The sequence below is a fragment of the Amblyomma maculatum genome, chromosome 1 (assembly GCF_055883805.1).
Source record: "Amblyomma maculatum isolate TAMU_Amacu chromosome 1, ASM5588380v1, whole genome shotgun sequence".
Lineage (NCBI taxonomy): Eukaryota > Metazoa > Arthropoda > Arachnida > Ixodida > Ixodidae > Amblyomma > Amblyomma maculatum.
In genome coordinates this window covers 490372845-490389444 of record NC_139344.1, presented here as the reverse complement: position 1 = coordinate 490389444, position 16600 = coordinate 490372845, and positions in this window count along the sequence as shown.

Sequence of the window (16600 nt, the reverse complement as noted above, 5' to 3'; positions counted from 1 at the left end):
TAGTGAATGCTTAAATCGTAAGAAATTAAACATTGTAATTAAAAAACACGAATGTATTTACTAGCCGGCAAGGTTCGCTCCACGGTTACACATCCGTAATTTTCTTTAGTTTTCAGTCTCACCGCATGTTAAACAGCGGTCGCTTAATTAGTCCTGAGAGCAGAAACTTGGCTGTTGAGTGTCCAGCGCTGCATTAAAATACAATAAAATAAATTGTTTATTCGGGCCTTCGAAATCATTTCGGATTGAAACGTCAAGAAGGGTGTAAATAATACTCTGGGACGTACTGCGGGCCGCTTTTCCAAACCGCGTCTGCCGGGGCGATATCGCGTAGGGAGATAGAGCGGCTTTGCCGCAGCACATCTTGCCATTTCTTTCTGGATGGAGCTCGTTGCGACTAAAAAAAAAGGCGCCAGAGCTGTTGTAGCAAACGCGTACCATTCGTCCGCGTCAAGTCTCGATCGGGGGACGAGTCGTCGCAAAAGTGTAGCGCGGAAAAGCCGACTTAAAGCAGCCTAATCTTGCGAATGGGACCAATTTTCACGCCCTTTTAATATTTCTTCACGCGTTGAATTAGATTTGCGTAATTTTTAAACGCTTGCAGCATTAAAATGGCATCGAAGTTTTCATGCTCGTCGCTAGTTCACGTACGGCGAGAGGGGAAATTTTGTTACTCCCGTCATTTATCCGCGTTTTCTCAAAGCCTGTTTACCACTGAAATCGGACCACAAGTCGCCTAGTGTGGGAGGAGAACTGTGAAGCGAGTAGAACTGCCTCTCCACACACACACACACACGCAGAGAGAAAAAGCATTTTCACTCTATACAAGAACTGTTGCGATTGCCACTTGTCACCAATTCCGCACATACGAATAAAGTTGTTAAAAAAAAAAATACGCCCCTGGCCAGCATCCCAGTAAATGTGCATATCGTAAGAAATTTAGCATTGGAATTAAAAAGCACGAATTTATTTACAAGCCGGCAAGGTTCACTCCACAGTTACACATCGGTAATTTTCTTAAGTTTCCAGTCTCACCGCATGTTAAGCATGCGGTCGCTTAATTAGTCCTCAGAGCAGAAACTCGGCTGTTGAGTGTCCAGCGATGCGTAAAAATACAATGAAGGAAATTGTTTATTGGGGCCATCGAAATCATTTCGGATTGAAACGTCAAGAAGGGTGTAAATAATACTCTGGGACGTACTGCGGGCCGCTTTTCCAAACCGCGTCTGCCGGGGCGATATCGCGTAGGGAGATAGAGCGGCTTTGCCGCAGCACACCTTGCCATTTCTTTCTCTATGGAGCTCGTTGCGACTAAAAAAAGGCGCCAGAGCTGTTGTAGCAAACGCGTACCATTCGTCCGCGTCAAGTCTCGATCGGGGGACGAGTCGTCGCAAAAGTGTAGCGCGGAAAAGCCGACTTAAAGCAGCCTAATCTTGCGAATGGGACCAATTTTCACGTTCTTTTAATATTTCTTCACGCGTTGAATTCGATTTGCGTAATTTTTAAACGCTTGCAGCAATAATATGGCATCGAACCTTTCATGCTCGTCGCTAGTTCACGTACGGCGAGAGGGGAAATTTTGTTACTCCCGTCGTTTACCCGCGTTTTCTCAAAGCCTGTTTACTACTGAAATCGGACCACAAGTCGCCTAGTGTGGGAGGAGAGCTGTGAAGGGAGTAGAACTGCCTCTCCACACACACACACACGCAGAGAGAAAAAGCATTTTCACTGTATACAAGAACTGTTGCGATTGCCACTTGTCACCAATTCCGCACATACGAATAAAGTTGTTAAAAAAAAAATACGCCCCTGGCCAGCATCCCAGTAAATGTGCATATCGTAAGAAATTTAGCATTGGAATTAAAAAGCACGAATTTATTTACAAGCCGGCAAGGTTCACTCCACAGTTACACATCGGTAATTTTCTTAAGTTTCCAGTCTCACCGCATGTTAAGCATGCGGTCGCTTAATTAGTCCTCAGAGCAGAAACTCGGCTGTTGAGTGTCCAGCGATGCGTAAAAATACAATGAAGGAAATTGTTTATTGGGGCCATCGAAATCAATTCGCATTGAAACGTCAAGAAGGGTGTAAATAATACTCTGGGACAAACTGCGGGCCGCTTTTCCAAACCGCGTCTGCCGGGGCGATATCGCGTAGGGAGATAGAGCGGCTTTGCCGCAGCACACCTTGCCATTTCTTTCTGTATGGAGCTCGTTGCGACTAAAAAAAAAGGCGCCAGAGCTATTGTAGCAAACGCGTACCATTCGTCCGCGTCAAGTCTCGATCGGGGGACGCAAAAGCGTCGCAAAAGCGTAGCGCGGAAAAGCCCAAGAAAAGCGGCCTAGTCTTGCGAATGGGACCAATTTTCACGTCCTTTTAATATTTCTTCACGCGTTGAATTAGATTTGTGTAGATTTTTCAACGCTGGCAGCATTGAAATGGCATCGAACCTTTCATTCTCGTCGCTAGTTCACCTACGGCGAGAGGGGAAATGTTGTTACTCCCGTCGTTTACCCGCGTTTTCTCAAAGCCTGTTTACCACTTAAATCGGACCACAAGTCGCCTAGTGTGGGAGGTGAGCTGTGAAGGGAGTAGAACTGCCTCTCGATACACACACACACACAGAAAAAGCATTTTCAATGTATACAAGAACTGTTGCGATTGCCACTTGTCACCAATTCCGCACATACGAATAAAGTTGTCAAAAAAAAAAAAAAAATACGCCCCTGGCCAGCATCCCAGTAAATGTGTATATCGTAAGAAATTTAGCATTGGAATTAAAAAACACGAATTTATTTACGAGCCGGCAAGGTTCACTCCACAGTTACACATCCGTAATTTTCTTAAGTTTCCAGTCTCACCGCATGTTAAACAGCGGTCGCTTAATTAGTCCTAAGAGCAGAAACTCGGCTGTTGAGTGTCCAGCGCTGCGTAAAAATACAATAAAGGAAATTGTTTATTGGGGCCTTCGAAATCAGTTCGCATTGAACCGTCAAAAAGGGTGTAAATAATACTCTGGGACGTACTGCGGGCCGCTTTTCAAAACCGCGTCTGCCGGGGCGATATCGCGTAGGGAGATAGAGCGGCTTTGCCGCAGAACACCTTGCCATTTCTTTCTCTATGGAGCTCGTTGCGACTAAAGAAAAGGCGCCAGAGCTGTTGTAGCAAACGCGTACCATTCGTCCGCGTCAAGTCTCGATCGGGGGACGAGTCGTCGCAAAAGTGTAGCGCGGAAAAGCCGACTTAAAGCAGCCTAATCTTGCGAATGGGACCAATTTTCACGTCCTTTTAATATTTCTTCACGCGTTGAATTAGATTTGCGTAATTTTTAAACGCTTGCAGCATTAAAATGGCATCGAACCTTTCATGCTCGTCACTAGTTCACGTACGGCGAGAGGGGAAATTTTGTTACTCCCGTCGTTTATCCGCGTTTTCTCAAAGCCTGTTTACCACTGAAATGGGACCACAAGTCGCCTAGTGTGGGAGGAGAACTGTGAAGCGAGTAGAACTGCCTCTCGACACACACACACACACACGCACACACACACACACACAAACACACACACACAGAGAGAGAAAAAGCATTTTCAATGTATACAAGAACTGTTGCGATTGCCACTTGTCACCAATTCCGCACATACGAATAAAGTTGTCAAAAAAAAAATACGCCCCTGGCCAGCATCCCAGTAAATGCGTAAATCGTAAGAAATTTAGCATTGGAATTAAAAAGCACTGATTTATTTACGAGCCGGCAAGGTTCGCTCCACAGTTCTTTCTTCTTAAGTTTCCAGTCTCACCGCATGTTAAACAGCGGTCGCTTAATTAGTCCTAAGAGCAGAAACTTGGCTGTTGAGTGTCCAGCGCTGCGTAAAAATACAATAAAGGAAATTGTTTATTGGGGCCTTCGAAATCAGTTCGCATTGAACCGTCAAGAAGGGTGTAAATAATACTCTGGGACGTACTGCGGGCCGCTTTTCCAAACCGCGTCTGCCGGGGCGAAATCGCGTAGGGAGATAGAGCGGCTTTTCCGCAGCACACCTTGCCATTTGTTTCTCCATGGAGCTCGTTGCGACTAAAAAAGGGACGCGAAAGCTGTTGTAGCAAACGCGTACCGTTCGTCCGCGTCAAGTCTCGATCGGGGAACGAGTCGTCACAAAAGCATAGCGCGGGAAAGCCCAAGAAAAGCGGCCTAGCGTTGCAAATTGGACCAATTTTCACGTCCTTTTAATATTTCTTCCCGCGTTGAATTAGATTTGGGTAGATTTTTAAACGCTGGCAGCATTAAAATGGCATCGAACATTTCATGCTCGTCGCTAGTTCACCTACGGCTAGAGGGAAAATGTTGTTACTCCCGCCCTTTACCCGCGTTTTCTCAAAGCCTGTTTACCCCTGAAATCGGACCACAAGTCGCCTAGTGTGGGAGGAGAGCTGTGAAGGGCGTAGAACTGCCTCTCGATACACACACACACACACACACACACACAGAAAAAGCATTTTCAATGTATACAAGAACTGTTGCGATTGCCACTTGTCACCAATTCCGCACATACGAATAAAGTTGTCAAAAAAAAATACGCCCCTGGCCAGCATCCCAGTAAATGTGTATATCGTAAGAAATTTAGCATTGGAATTAAAAAACACGAATTTATTTACGAGCCGGCAAGGTTCACTCCACAGTTACACATCCGTAATTTTCTTAAGTTTCCAGTCTCACCGCATGTTAAACAGCGGTCGCTTAATTAGTCCTAAGAGCAGAAACTCTGCTGTTGAGTGTCCAGCGCTGCGTAAAAATACAATAAAGGAAATTGTTTATTGGGGCCTTCGAAATCAGTTCGCATTGAACCGTCAAGAAGGGTGTAAATAATACTCTGGGACGTACTGCGGGCCGCTTTTCAAAACCGCGTCTGCCGGGGCGATATCGCGTAGGGACATAGAGCGGCTTTGCCGCAGCACACCTTGCCATTTCTTTCTCTATGGAGCTCGTTGCGACTAAAGAAAAGGCGCCAGAGCTGTTGTAGCAAACGCGTACCGTTCGTCCGCGTCAAGTCTCGATCGGGGGACGTCGTCGCAAAAGTGTAGCGCGGAAAAGCCGACTTAAAGCAGCCTAATCTTGCGAATGGGACCAATTTTCACGTCCTTTTAATATTTCTTCACGCGTTGAATTAGATTTGCGTAATTTTTAAACGCTTGCAGCATTAAAATGGCATCGAACCTTTCATGCTCGTCACTAGTTCACGTACGGCGAGAGGGGAAATTTTGTTACTCCCGTCGTTTATCCGCGTTTTCTCAAAGCCTGTTTACCACTGAAATCGGACCACAAGTCGCCTAGTGTGGGAGGAGAACTGTGAAGCGAGTAGAACTGCCTCTCGACACACACACACACACACGCACGCACACACACACACACACACACACACACAAACACACACACACACACACACACACACAGAAAAAGCATTTTCAATGTATACAAGAACTGTTGCGATTGCCACTTGTCACCAATTCCGCACATACGAATAAAGTTGTCAAAAAAAAAAATACGCCCCTGGCCAGCATCCCAGTAAATGCGTAAATCGTAAGAAATTTAGCATTGGAATTAAAAAGCACGGATTTATTTACGAGCCGGCAAGGTTCGCTCCACAGTTCTTTCTTCTTAAGTTTCCAGTCTCACCGCATGTTAAACAGCGGTCGCTTAATTAGTCCTAAGAGCAGAAACTTGGCTGTTGAGTGTCCAGCGCTGCGTAAAAATACAATAAAGGAAATTGTTTATTGGGGCCTTCGAAATCAGTTCGCATTGAACCGTCAAGAAGGGTGTAAATAATACTCTGGGACGTACTGCGGGCCGCTTTTCCAAACCGCGTCTGCCGGGGCGAAATCGCGTAGGGAGATAGAGCGGCTTTTCCGCAGCACACCTTGCCATTTGTTTCTCCATGGAGCTCGTTGCGACTAAAAAAGGGACGCGAAAGCTGTTGTAGCAAACGCGTACCGTTCGTCCGCGTCAAGTCTCGATCGGGGAACGAGTCGTCACAAAAGCATAGCGCGGAAAAGCCCAAGAAAAGCGGCCTAGCATTGCAAATTGGACCAATTTTCACGTCCTTTTAATATTTCTTCCCGCGTTGAATTAGATTTGGGTAGATTTTTAAACGCTGGCAGCATTAAAATGGCATCGAACATTTCATGCTCGTCGCTAGTTCACCTACGGCTAGAGGGAAAATGTTGTTACTCCCGCCGTTTACCCGCGTTTTCTCAAAGCCTGTTTACCCTTGAAATCGGACCACAAGTCGCCTAGTGTGGGAGGAGAGCTGTGAAGGGCGTAGAACTGCCTCTCGATACACACACACACACACACACACACACACACACACACACACACACACACACACACACACACACACACACACACACAGAAAAAGCATTTTCAATGTATACAAGAACTGTTGCGATTGCCACTTGTCACCAATTCCGCACATACGAATAAAGTTGTCAAAAAAAAAAATACGCCCCTGGCCAGCATCCCAGTAAATGTGTATATCGTAAGAAATTTAGCATTGGAATTAAAAAACACGAATTTATTTACGAGCCGGCAAGGTTCACTCCACAGTTACACATCCGTAATTTTCTTAAGTTTCCAGTCTCACCGCATGTTAAACAGCGGTCGCTTAATTAGTCCTAATAGCAGAAACTCGGCTGTTGAGTGTCCAGCGCTGCGTAAAAATACAATAAAGGAAATTGTTTATTGGGGCCTTCGAAATCAGTTCGCATTGAACCGTCAAGAAGGGTGTAAATAATACTCTGGGACGTACTGCGGGCCGCTTTTCAAAACCGCGTCTGCCGGGGCGATATCGCGTAGGGACATAGAGCGGCTTTGCCGCAGCACACCTTGCCATTTCTTTCTCTATGGAGCTCGTTGCGACTAAAGAAAAGGCGCCAGAGGTGTTGTAGCAAACGCGTACCATTCGTCCGCGTCAAGTCTCGATCGGGGGACGAGTCGTCGCAAAAGTGTAGCGCGGAAAAGCCGACTTAAAGCAGCCTAATCTTGCGAATGGGACCTATTTTCACGTCCTTTTAATATTTCTTCACGCGTTGAATTAGATTTGCTTAATTTTTAAACGCTTGCAGCATTAAAATGGCATCGAACCTTTCATGCTCGTCACTAGTTCACGTACGGCGAGAGGGGAAATTTTGTTACTCCCGTCGTTTATCCGCGTTTTCTCAAAGCCTGTTTACCACTGAAATCGGACCACAAGTCGCCTAGTGTGGGAGGAGAACTGTGAAGCGAGTAGAACTGCCTCTCGACACACACACACACACACGCACGCACACACACACACACACACACACACAAACACACACACACACTCACACAGAAAAAGCATTTTCAATGTATACAAGAACTGTTGCGATTGCCACTTGTCACCAATTCCGCACATACGAATAAAGTTGTCAAAAAAAAAAAATACGCCCCTGGCCATCATCCCAGTAAATGCGTAAATCGTAAGAAATTTAGCATTGGAATTAAAAAGCACGGATTTATTTACGAGCCGGCAAGGTTCGCTCCACAGTTCTTTCTTCTTAAGTTTCCAGTCTCACCGCATGTTAAACAGCGGTCGCTTAATTAGTCCTAAGAGCAGAAACTTGGCTGTTGAGTGTCCAGCGCTGCGTAAAAATACAATAAAGGAAATTGTTTATTGGGGCCTTCGAAATCAGTTCGCATTGAACCGTCAAGAAGGGTGTAAATAATACTCTGGGACGTACTGCGGACCGCTTTTCCAAACCGCGTCTGCCGGGGCGAAATCGCGTAGGGAGATAGAGCGGCTTTTCCGCAGCACACCTTGCCATTTGTTTCTCCATGGAGCTCGTTGCGACTAAAAAAGGGACGCGAAAGCTGTTGTAGCAAACGCGTACCGTTCGTCCGCGTCAAGTCTCGATCGGGGAACGAGTCGTCACAAAAGCATAGCACGGAAAAGCCCAAGAAAAGCGGCCTAGCATTGCAAATTGGACCAATTTTCACGTCCTTTTAATATTTCTTCCCGCGTTGAATTAGATTTGGGTAGATTTTTAAACGCTGGCAGCATTAAAATGGCATCGAACATTTCATGCTCGTCGCTAGTTCACCTACGGCTAGAGGGAAAATGTTGTTACTCCCGTCGTTTACCCGCGTTTTCTCAAAGCCTGTTTACCCCTGAAATCGGACCACAAGTCGCCTAGTGTGGGAGGAGAGCTGTGAAGGGCGTAGAACTGCCTCTCGATACACACACACACACACACAAACACACACACACACACACAGAAAAAGCATTTTCAATGTATACAAGAACTGTTGCGATTGCCACTTGTCGCCAATTCCGCACATACGAATAAAGTTGTCAAAAAAAAAAAATACGCCCCTGGCCAGCATCCCAGTAAATGTGTATATCGTAAGAAATTTAGCATTGGAATGAAAAAACACGAATTTATTTACGAGCCGGCAATGTTCACTCCACAGTTACACATCCGTAATTTTCTTAAGTTTCCAGTCTCACCGCATGTTAAACAGCGCTCGCTTAATTAGTCCTAAGAGCAGAAACTCGGCTGTTGAGTGTCCAGCGCTGCGTAAAAATACAATAGAGGAAATTGTTTATTGGGGCCTTCGAAATCAGTTCGCATTGAACCGTCAAGAAGGGTGTAAATAATACTCTGGGACGTACTGCGGGCCGCTTTTCCAAACCGCGTCTGCCGGGGCTATATCGCGTAGGGAGATAGAGCGGCTTTGCCGCAGCACACCTTGCCATTTCTTTCTCTATGGAGCTCGTTGCGACTAAAGAAAAGGCGCCAGAGCTGTTGTAGCAAACGCGTACCATTCGTCCGCGTCAAGTCTCGATCGGGGTACGAGTCGTCGCAAAAGTGTAGCGCGGAAAAGCCGACTTAAAGCAGCCTAATCTTTCGAATGGGACCAATTTTCACGTCCTTTTAATATTTCTTCACGCGTTGAATTAGATTTGCGTAATTTTTAAACGCTTGCAGCAATAATATGGCATCGAACCTTTCATGCTCGTCGCTAGTTCACGTACGGCGAGAGGGGAAATTTTGTTACTCCCGTCGTTTACCTGCGTTTTCTCAAAGCCTGTTTACCACTGAAATCGGACCACAAGTCGCCTAGTGTGGGAGGAGAACTGTGAAGGGAGTAGAACTGCCTCTCCACACACACACACACGCAGAGAGAAAAAGCATTTTCACTGTATACAAGAACTGTTGCGATTGCCACTTGTCACCAATTCCGCACAAGCGAAAAAAGTTGTTAATAAAAAACACGACCCTGGCCAGCATCCTAGTGAATGCTTAAATCGTAAGAAATTAAACATTGTAATTAAAAAACACGAATGTATTTACTAGCCGGCAAGGTTCGCTCCACGGTTACACATCCGTAATTTTCTTTAGTTTTCAGTCTCACCGCATGTTAAACAGCGGTCGCTTAATTAGTCCTGAGAGCAGAAACTTGGCTGTTGAGCGTCCAGCGCTGCATTAAAATACAATAAAATAAATTGTTTATTGGGGCCTTCGAAATCATTTCGGATTGAAACGTCAAGAAGGGTGTAAATAATACTCTGGGACGTACTGCGGGCCGCTTTTCCAAACCGCGTCTGCCGGGGCGATATCGCGTAGGGAGATAGAGCGGCTTTGCCGCAGCACACCTTGCCATTTCTTTCTGGATGGAGCTCGTTGCGACTAAAAAAAAAGGCGCCAGAGCTGTTGTAGCAAACGCGTACCATTCGTCCGCGTCAAGTCTCGATCGGGGGACGAGTCGTCGCAAAAGTGTAGCGCGGAAAAGCCGACTTAAAGCAGCCTAATCTTGCGAATGGGACCAATTTTCACGCCCTTTTAATATTTCTTCACGCGTTGAATTAGATTTGCGTAATTTTTAAACGCTTGCAGCATTAAAATGGCATCGAAGTTTTCATGCTCGTCGCTAGTTCACGTACGGCGAGAGGGGAAATTTTGTTACTCCCGTCATTTATCCGCGTTTTCTCAAAGCCTGTTTACCACTGAAATCGGACCACAAGTCGCCTAGTGTGGGAGGAGAACTGTGAAGCGAGTAGAACTGCCTCTCCACACACACACACACGCAGAGAGAAAAAGCATTTTCACTGTATACAAGAACTGTTGCGATTGCCACTTGTCACCAATTCCGCACAAGCGAAAAAAGTTGTTAATAAAAAACACGACCCTGGCCAGCATCCTAGTGAATGCTTAAATCGTAAGAAATTAAACATTGTAATTAAAAAACACGAATGTATTTACTAGCCGGCAAGGTTCACTCCACAGTTACACATCGGTAATTTTCTTAAGTTTCCAGTCTCACCGCATGTTAAGCATGCGGTCGCTTAATTAGTCCTCAGAGCAGAAACTCGGCTGTTGAGTGTCCAGCGATGCGTAAAAATACAATGAAGGAAATTGTTTATTGGGGCCATCGAAATCATTTCGGATTGAAACGTCAAGAAGGGTGTAAATAATACTCTGGGACGTACTGCGGGCCGCTTTTCCAAACCGCGTCTGCCGGGGCGATATCCGCGTAGGGAGATAGAGCGGCTTTGCCGCAGCACACCTTGCCATTTCTTTCTCTATGGAGCTCGTTGCGACTAAAAAAAGGCGCCAGAGCTGTTGTAGCAAACGCGTACCATTCGTCCGCGTCAAGTCTCGATCGGGGGACGAGTCGTCGCAAAAGTGTAGCGCGGAAAAGCCGACTTAAAGCAGCCTAATCTTGCGAATGGGACCAATTTTCACGTTCTTTTAATATTTCTTCACGCGTTGAATTCGATTTGCGTAATTTTTAAACGCTTGCAGCAATAATATGGCATCGAACCTTTCATGCTCGTCGCTAGTTCACGTACGGCGAGAGGGGAAATTTTGTTACTCCCGTCGTTTACCCGCGTTTTCTCAAAGCCTGTTTACTACTGAAATCGGACCACAAGTCGCCTAGTGTGGGAGGAGAGCTGTGAAGGGAGTAGAACTGCCTCTCCACACACACACACACGCAGAGAGAAAAAGCATTTTCACTGTATACAAGAACTGTTGCGATTGCCACTTGTCACCAATTCCGCACATACGAATAAAGTTGTTAAAAAAAAAATACGCCCCTGGCCAGCATCCCAGTAAATGTGCATATCGTAAGAAATTTAGCATTGGAATTAAAAAGCACGAATTTATTTACAAGCCGGCAAGGTTCACTCCACAGTTACACATCGGTAATTTTCTTAAGTTTCCAGTCTCACCGCATGTTAAGCATGCGGTCGCTTAATTAGTCCTCAGAGCAGAAACTCGGCTGTTGAGTGTCCAGCGATGCGTAAAAATACAATGAAGGAAATTGTTTATTGGGGCCATCGAAATCAATTCGCATTGAAACGTCAAGAAGGGTGTAAATAATACTCTGGGACAAACTGCGGGCCGCTTTTCCAAACCGCGTCTGCCGGGGCGATATCGCGTAGGGAGATAGAGCGGCTTTGCCGCAGCACACCTTGCCATTTCTTTCTGTATGGAGCTCGTTGCGACTAAAAAAAAAAGGCGCCAGAGCTATTGTAGCAAACGCGTACCATTCGTCCGCGTCAAGTCTCGATCGGGGGACGCAAAAGCGTCGCAAAAGCGTAGCGCGGAAAAGCCCAAGAAAAGCGGCCTAGTCTTGCGAATGGGACCAATTTTCACGTCCTTTTAATATTTCTTCACGCGTTGAATTAGATTTGTGTAGATTTTTCAACGCTGGCAGCATTGAAATGGCATCGAACCTTTCACTCTCGTCGCTAGTTCACCTACGGCGAGAGGGGAAATGTTGTTACTCCCGTCGTTTACCCGCGTTTTCTCAAAGCCTGTTTACCACTTAAATCGGACCACAAGTCGCCTAGTGTGGGAGGTGAGCTGTGAAGGGAGTAGAACTGCCTCTCGATACACACACACACACAGAAAAAGCATTTTCAATGTATACAAGAACTGTTGCGATTGCCACTTGTCACCAATTCCGCACATACGAATAAAGTTGTAAAAAAAAAAAAAAATACGCCCCTGGCCAGCATCCCAGTAAATGTGTATATCGTAAGAAATTTAGCATTGGAATTAAAAAACACGAATTTATTTACGAGCCGGCAAGGTTCACTCCACAGTTACACATCCGTAATTTTCTTAAGTTTCCAGTCTCACCGCATGTTAAACAGCGGTCGCTTAATTAGTCCTAAGAGCAGAAACTCGGCTGTTGAGTGTCCAGCGCTGCGTAAAAATACAATAAAGGAAATTGTTTATTGGGGCCTTCGAAATCAGTTCGCATTGAACCGTCAAAAAGGGTGTAAATAATACTCTGGGACGTACTGCGGGCCGCTTTTCAAAACCGCGTCTGCCGGGGCGATATCGCGTAGGAAGATAGAGCGGCTTTGCCGCAGAACACCTTGCCATTTCTTTCTCTATGGAGCTCGTTGCGACTAAAGAAAAGGCGCCAGAGCTGTTGTAGCAAACGCGTACCATTCGTCCGCGTCAAGTCTCGATCGGGGGACGAGTCGTCGCAAAAGTGTAGCGCGGAAAAGCCGACTTAAAGCAACCTAATCTTGCGAATGGGACCAATTTTCACGTCCTTTTAATATTTCTTCACGCGTTGAATTAGAATTGCGTAATTTTTAAACGCTTGCAGCATTAAAATGGCATCGAACCTTTCATGCTCGTCACTAGTTCACGTACGGCGAGAGGGGAAATTTTGTTACTCCCGTCGTTTATCCGCGTTTTCTCAAAGCCTGTTTACCACTGAAATGGGACCACAAGTCGCCTAGTGTGGGAGGAGAACTGTGAAGCGAGTAGAACTGCCTCTCGACACACACACACACACACGCACACACACACACACACACACAGAGAGAGAAAAAGCATTTTCAATGTATACAAGAACTGTTGCGATTGCCACTTGTCACCAATTCTGCACATACGAATAAAGTTGTCAAAAAAAAAATACGCCCCTGGCCAGCATCCCAGTAAATGCGTAAATCGTAAGAAATTTAGCATTGGAATTAAAAAGCACTGATTTATTTACGAGCCGGCAAGGTTCGCTCCACAGTTCTTTCTTCTTAAGTTTCCAGTCTCACCGCATGTTAAACAGCGGTCGCTTAATTAGTCCTAAGAGCAGAAACTTGGCTGTTGAGTGTCCAGCGCTGCGTAAAAATACAATAAAGGAAATTGTTTATTGGGGCCTTCGAAATCAGTTCGCATTGAACCGTCAAGAAGGGTGTAAATAATACTCTGGGACGTACTGCGGGCCGCTTTTCCAAACCGCGTCTGCCGGGGCGAAATCGCGTAGGGAGATAGAGCGGCTTTTCCGCAGCACACCTTGCCATTTGTTTCTCCATGGAGCTCGTTGCGACTAAAAAAGGGACGCGAAAGCTGTTGTAGCAAACGCGTACCGTTCGTCCGCGTCAAGTCTCGATCGGGGAACGAGTCGTCACAAAAGCATAGCGCGGAAAAGCCCAAGAAAAGCGGCCTAGCATTGCAAATTGGACCAATTTTCACGTCCTTTTAATATTTCTTCCCGCGTTGAACTAGATTTGGGTAGATTTTTAAACGCTGGCAGCATTAAAATGGCATCGAACATTTCATGCTCGTCGCTAGTTCACCTACGGCTAGAGGGAAAATGTTGTTACTCCCGCCGTTTACCCGCGTTTTCTCAAAGCCTGTTTACCCCTGAAATCGGACCACAAGTCGCCTAGTGTGGGAGGAGAGCTGTGAAGGGCGTAGAACTGCCTCTCGATACACACACACACACACACACACACACACACACACACACACACACACACACACACACAGAAAAAGCATTTTCAATGTATACAAGAACTGTTGCGATTGCCACTTGTCACCAATTCCGCACATACGAATAAAGTTGTCAAAAAAAAAAATACGCCCCTGGCCAGCATCCCAGTAAATGTGTATATCGTAAGAAATTTAGCATTGGAATTAAAAAACACGAATTTATTTACGAGCCGGCAAGGTTCACTCCACAGTTACACATCCGTAATTTTCTTAAGTTTCCAGTCTCACCGCATGTTAAACAGCGGTCGCTTAATTAGTCCTAAGAGCAGAAACTCGGCTGTTGAGTGTCCAGCGCTGCGTAAAAATACAATAAAGGAAATTGTTTATTGGGGCCTTCGAAATCAGTTCGCATTGAACCGTCAAGAAGGGTGTAAATAATACTCTGGGACGTACTGCGGGCCGCTTTTCAAAACCGCGTCTGCCGGAGCGATATCGCGTAGGGACATAGAGCGGCTTTGCCGCAGCACACCTTGCCATTTCTTTCTCTATGGAGCTCGTTGCGACTAAAGAAAAGGCGCCAGAGCTGTTGTAGCAAACGCGTACCATTCGTCCGCGTCAAGTCTCGATCGGGGGACGAGTCGTCGCAAAAGTGTAGCGCGGAAAAGCCGACTTAAAGCAGCCTAATCTTGCGAATGGGACCAATTTTCACGTCCTTTTAATATTTCTTCACGCGTTGAATTAGATTTGCGTAATTTTTAAACGCTTGCAGCATTAAAATGGCATCGAACCTTTCATGCTCGTCACTAGTTCACGTAAGGCGAGAGGGGAAATTTTGTTACTCCCGTCGTTTATCCGCGTTTTCTCAAAGCCTGTTTACCACTGAAATCGGACCACAAGTCGCCTAGTCTGGGAGGAGAACTGTGAAGCGAGTAGAACTGCCTCTCGACACACACACACACACACGCACGCACACACACACACACACACACACACACACACAAACACACACACACACACAGAAAAAGCATTTTCAATGTATACAAGAACTGTTGCGATTGCCACTTGTCACCAATTCCGCACATACGAATAAAGTTGTCAAAAAAAAAAAATACGCCCCTGGCCAGCATCCCAGTAAATGCGTAAATCGTAAGAAATTTAGCATTGGAATTAAAAAGCACGGATTTATTTACGAGCCGGCAAGGTTCGCTCCACAGTTCTTTCTTCTTAAGTTTCCAGTCTCACCGCATGTTAAACAGCGGTCGCTTAATTAGTCCTAAGAGCAGAAACTTGGCTGTTGAGTGTCCAGCGCTGCGTAAAAATACAATAAAGGAAATTGTTTATTGGGGCCTTCGAAATCAGTTCGCATTGAACCGTCAAGAAGGGTGTAAATAATACTCTGGGACGTACTGCGGGCCGCTTTTCCAAACCGCGTCTGCCGGGGCGAAATCGCGTAGGGAGATAGAGCGGCTTTTCCGCAGCACACCTTGCCATTTGTTTCTCCATGGAGCTCGTTGCGACTAAAAAAGGGACGCGAAAGCTGTTGTAGCAAACGCGTACCGTTCGTCCGCGTCAAGTCTCGATCGGGGAACGAGTCGTCACAAAAGCATAGCGCGGAAAAGCCCAAGAAAAGCGGCCTAGCATTGCAAATTGGACCAATTTTCACGTCCTTTTAATATTTCTTCCCGCGTTGAATTAGATTTGGGTAGATTTTTAAACGCTGGCAGCATTAAAATGGCATCGAACATTTCATGCTCGTCGCTAGTTCACCTACGGCTAGAGGGGAAATGTTGTTACTCCCGCCGTTTACCCGCGTTTTCTCAAAGCCTGTTTACCCCTGAAATCGGACCACAAGTCGCCTAGTGTGGGAGGAGAGCTGTGAAGGGCGTAGAACTGCCTCTCGATACACACACACACACACACACACACACACACACACACACACACACACACACACACACACACACACACACACACACACACACACACACAGAAAAAGCATTTTCAATGTATACAAGAACTGTTGCGATTGCCACTTGTCACCAATTCCGCACATACGAATAAAGTTGTCAAAAAAAAAAAAATACGCCCCTGGCCAGCATCCCAGTAAATGTGTATATCGTAAGAAATTTAGCATTGGAATTAAAAAACACGAATTTATTTACGAGCCGGCAAGGTTCACTCCACAGTTACACATCCGTAATTTTCTTAAGTTTCCAGTCTCACCGCATGTTAAACAGCGGTCGCTTAATTAGTCCTAAGAGCAGAAACTCGGCTGTTGAGTGTCCAGCGCTGCGTAAAAATACAATAAAGGAAATTGTTTATTGGGGCCTTCGAAATCAGTTCGCATTGAACCGTCAAGAAGGGTGTAAATAATACTCTGGGACGTACTGCGGGCCGCTTTTCAAAACCGCGTCTGCCGGGGCGATATCGCGTAGGGACATAGAGCGGCTTTGCCGCAGCACACCTTGCCATTTCTTTATCTATGGAGCTCGTTGCGACTAAAGAAAAGGCGCCAGAGGTGTTGTAGCAAACGCGTACCATTCGTCCGCGTCAAGTCTCGATCGGGGGACGAGTCGTCGCAAAAGTGTAGCGCGGAAAAGCCGACTTAAAGCAGCCTAATCTTGCGAATGGGACCAATTTTCACGTCCTTTTAATATTTCTTCACGCGTTGAATTAGATTTGCGTAATTTTTAAACGCTTGCAGCATTAAAATGGCATCGAACCTTTCATGCTCGTCACTAGTTCACGTACGGCGAGAGGGGAAATTTTGTTACTCCCGTCGTTTATCCGCGTTTTCTCAAAGCCTGTTTACCACTGAAATCGGACCACAAGTCGCCTAGTGTGGGAG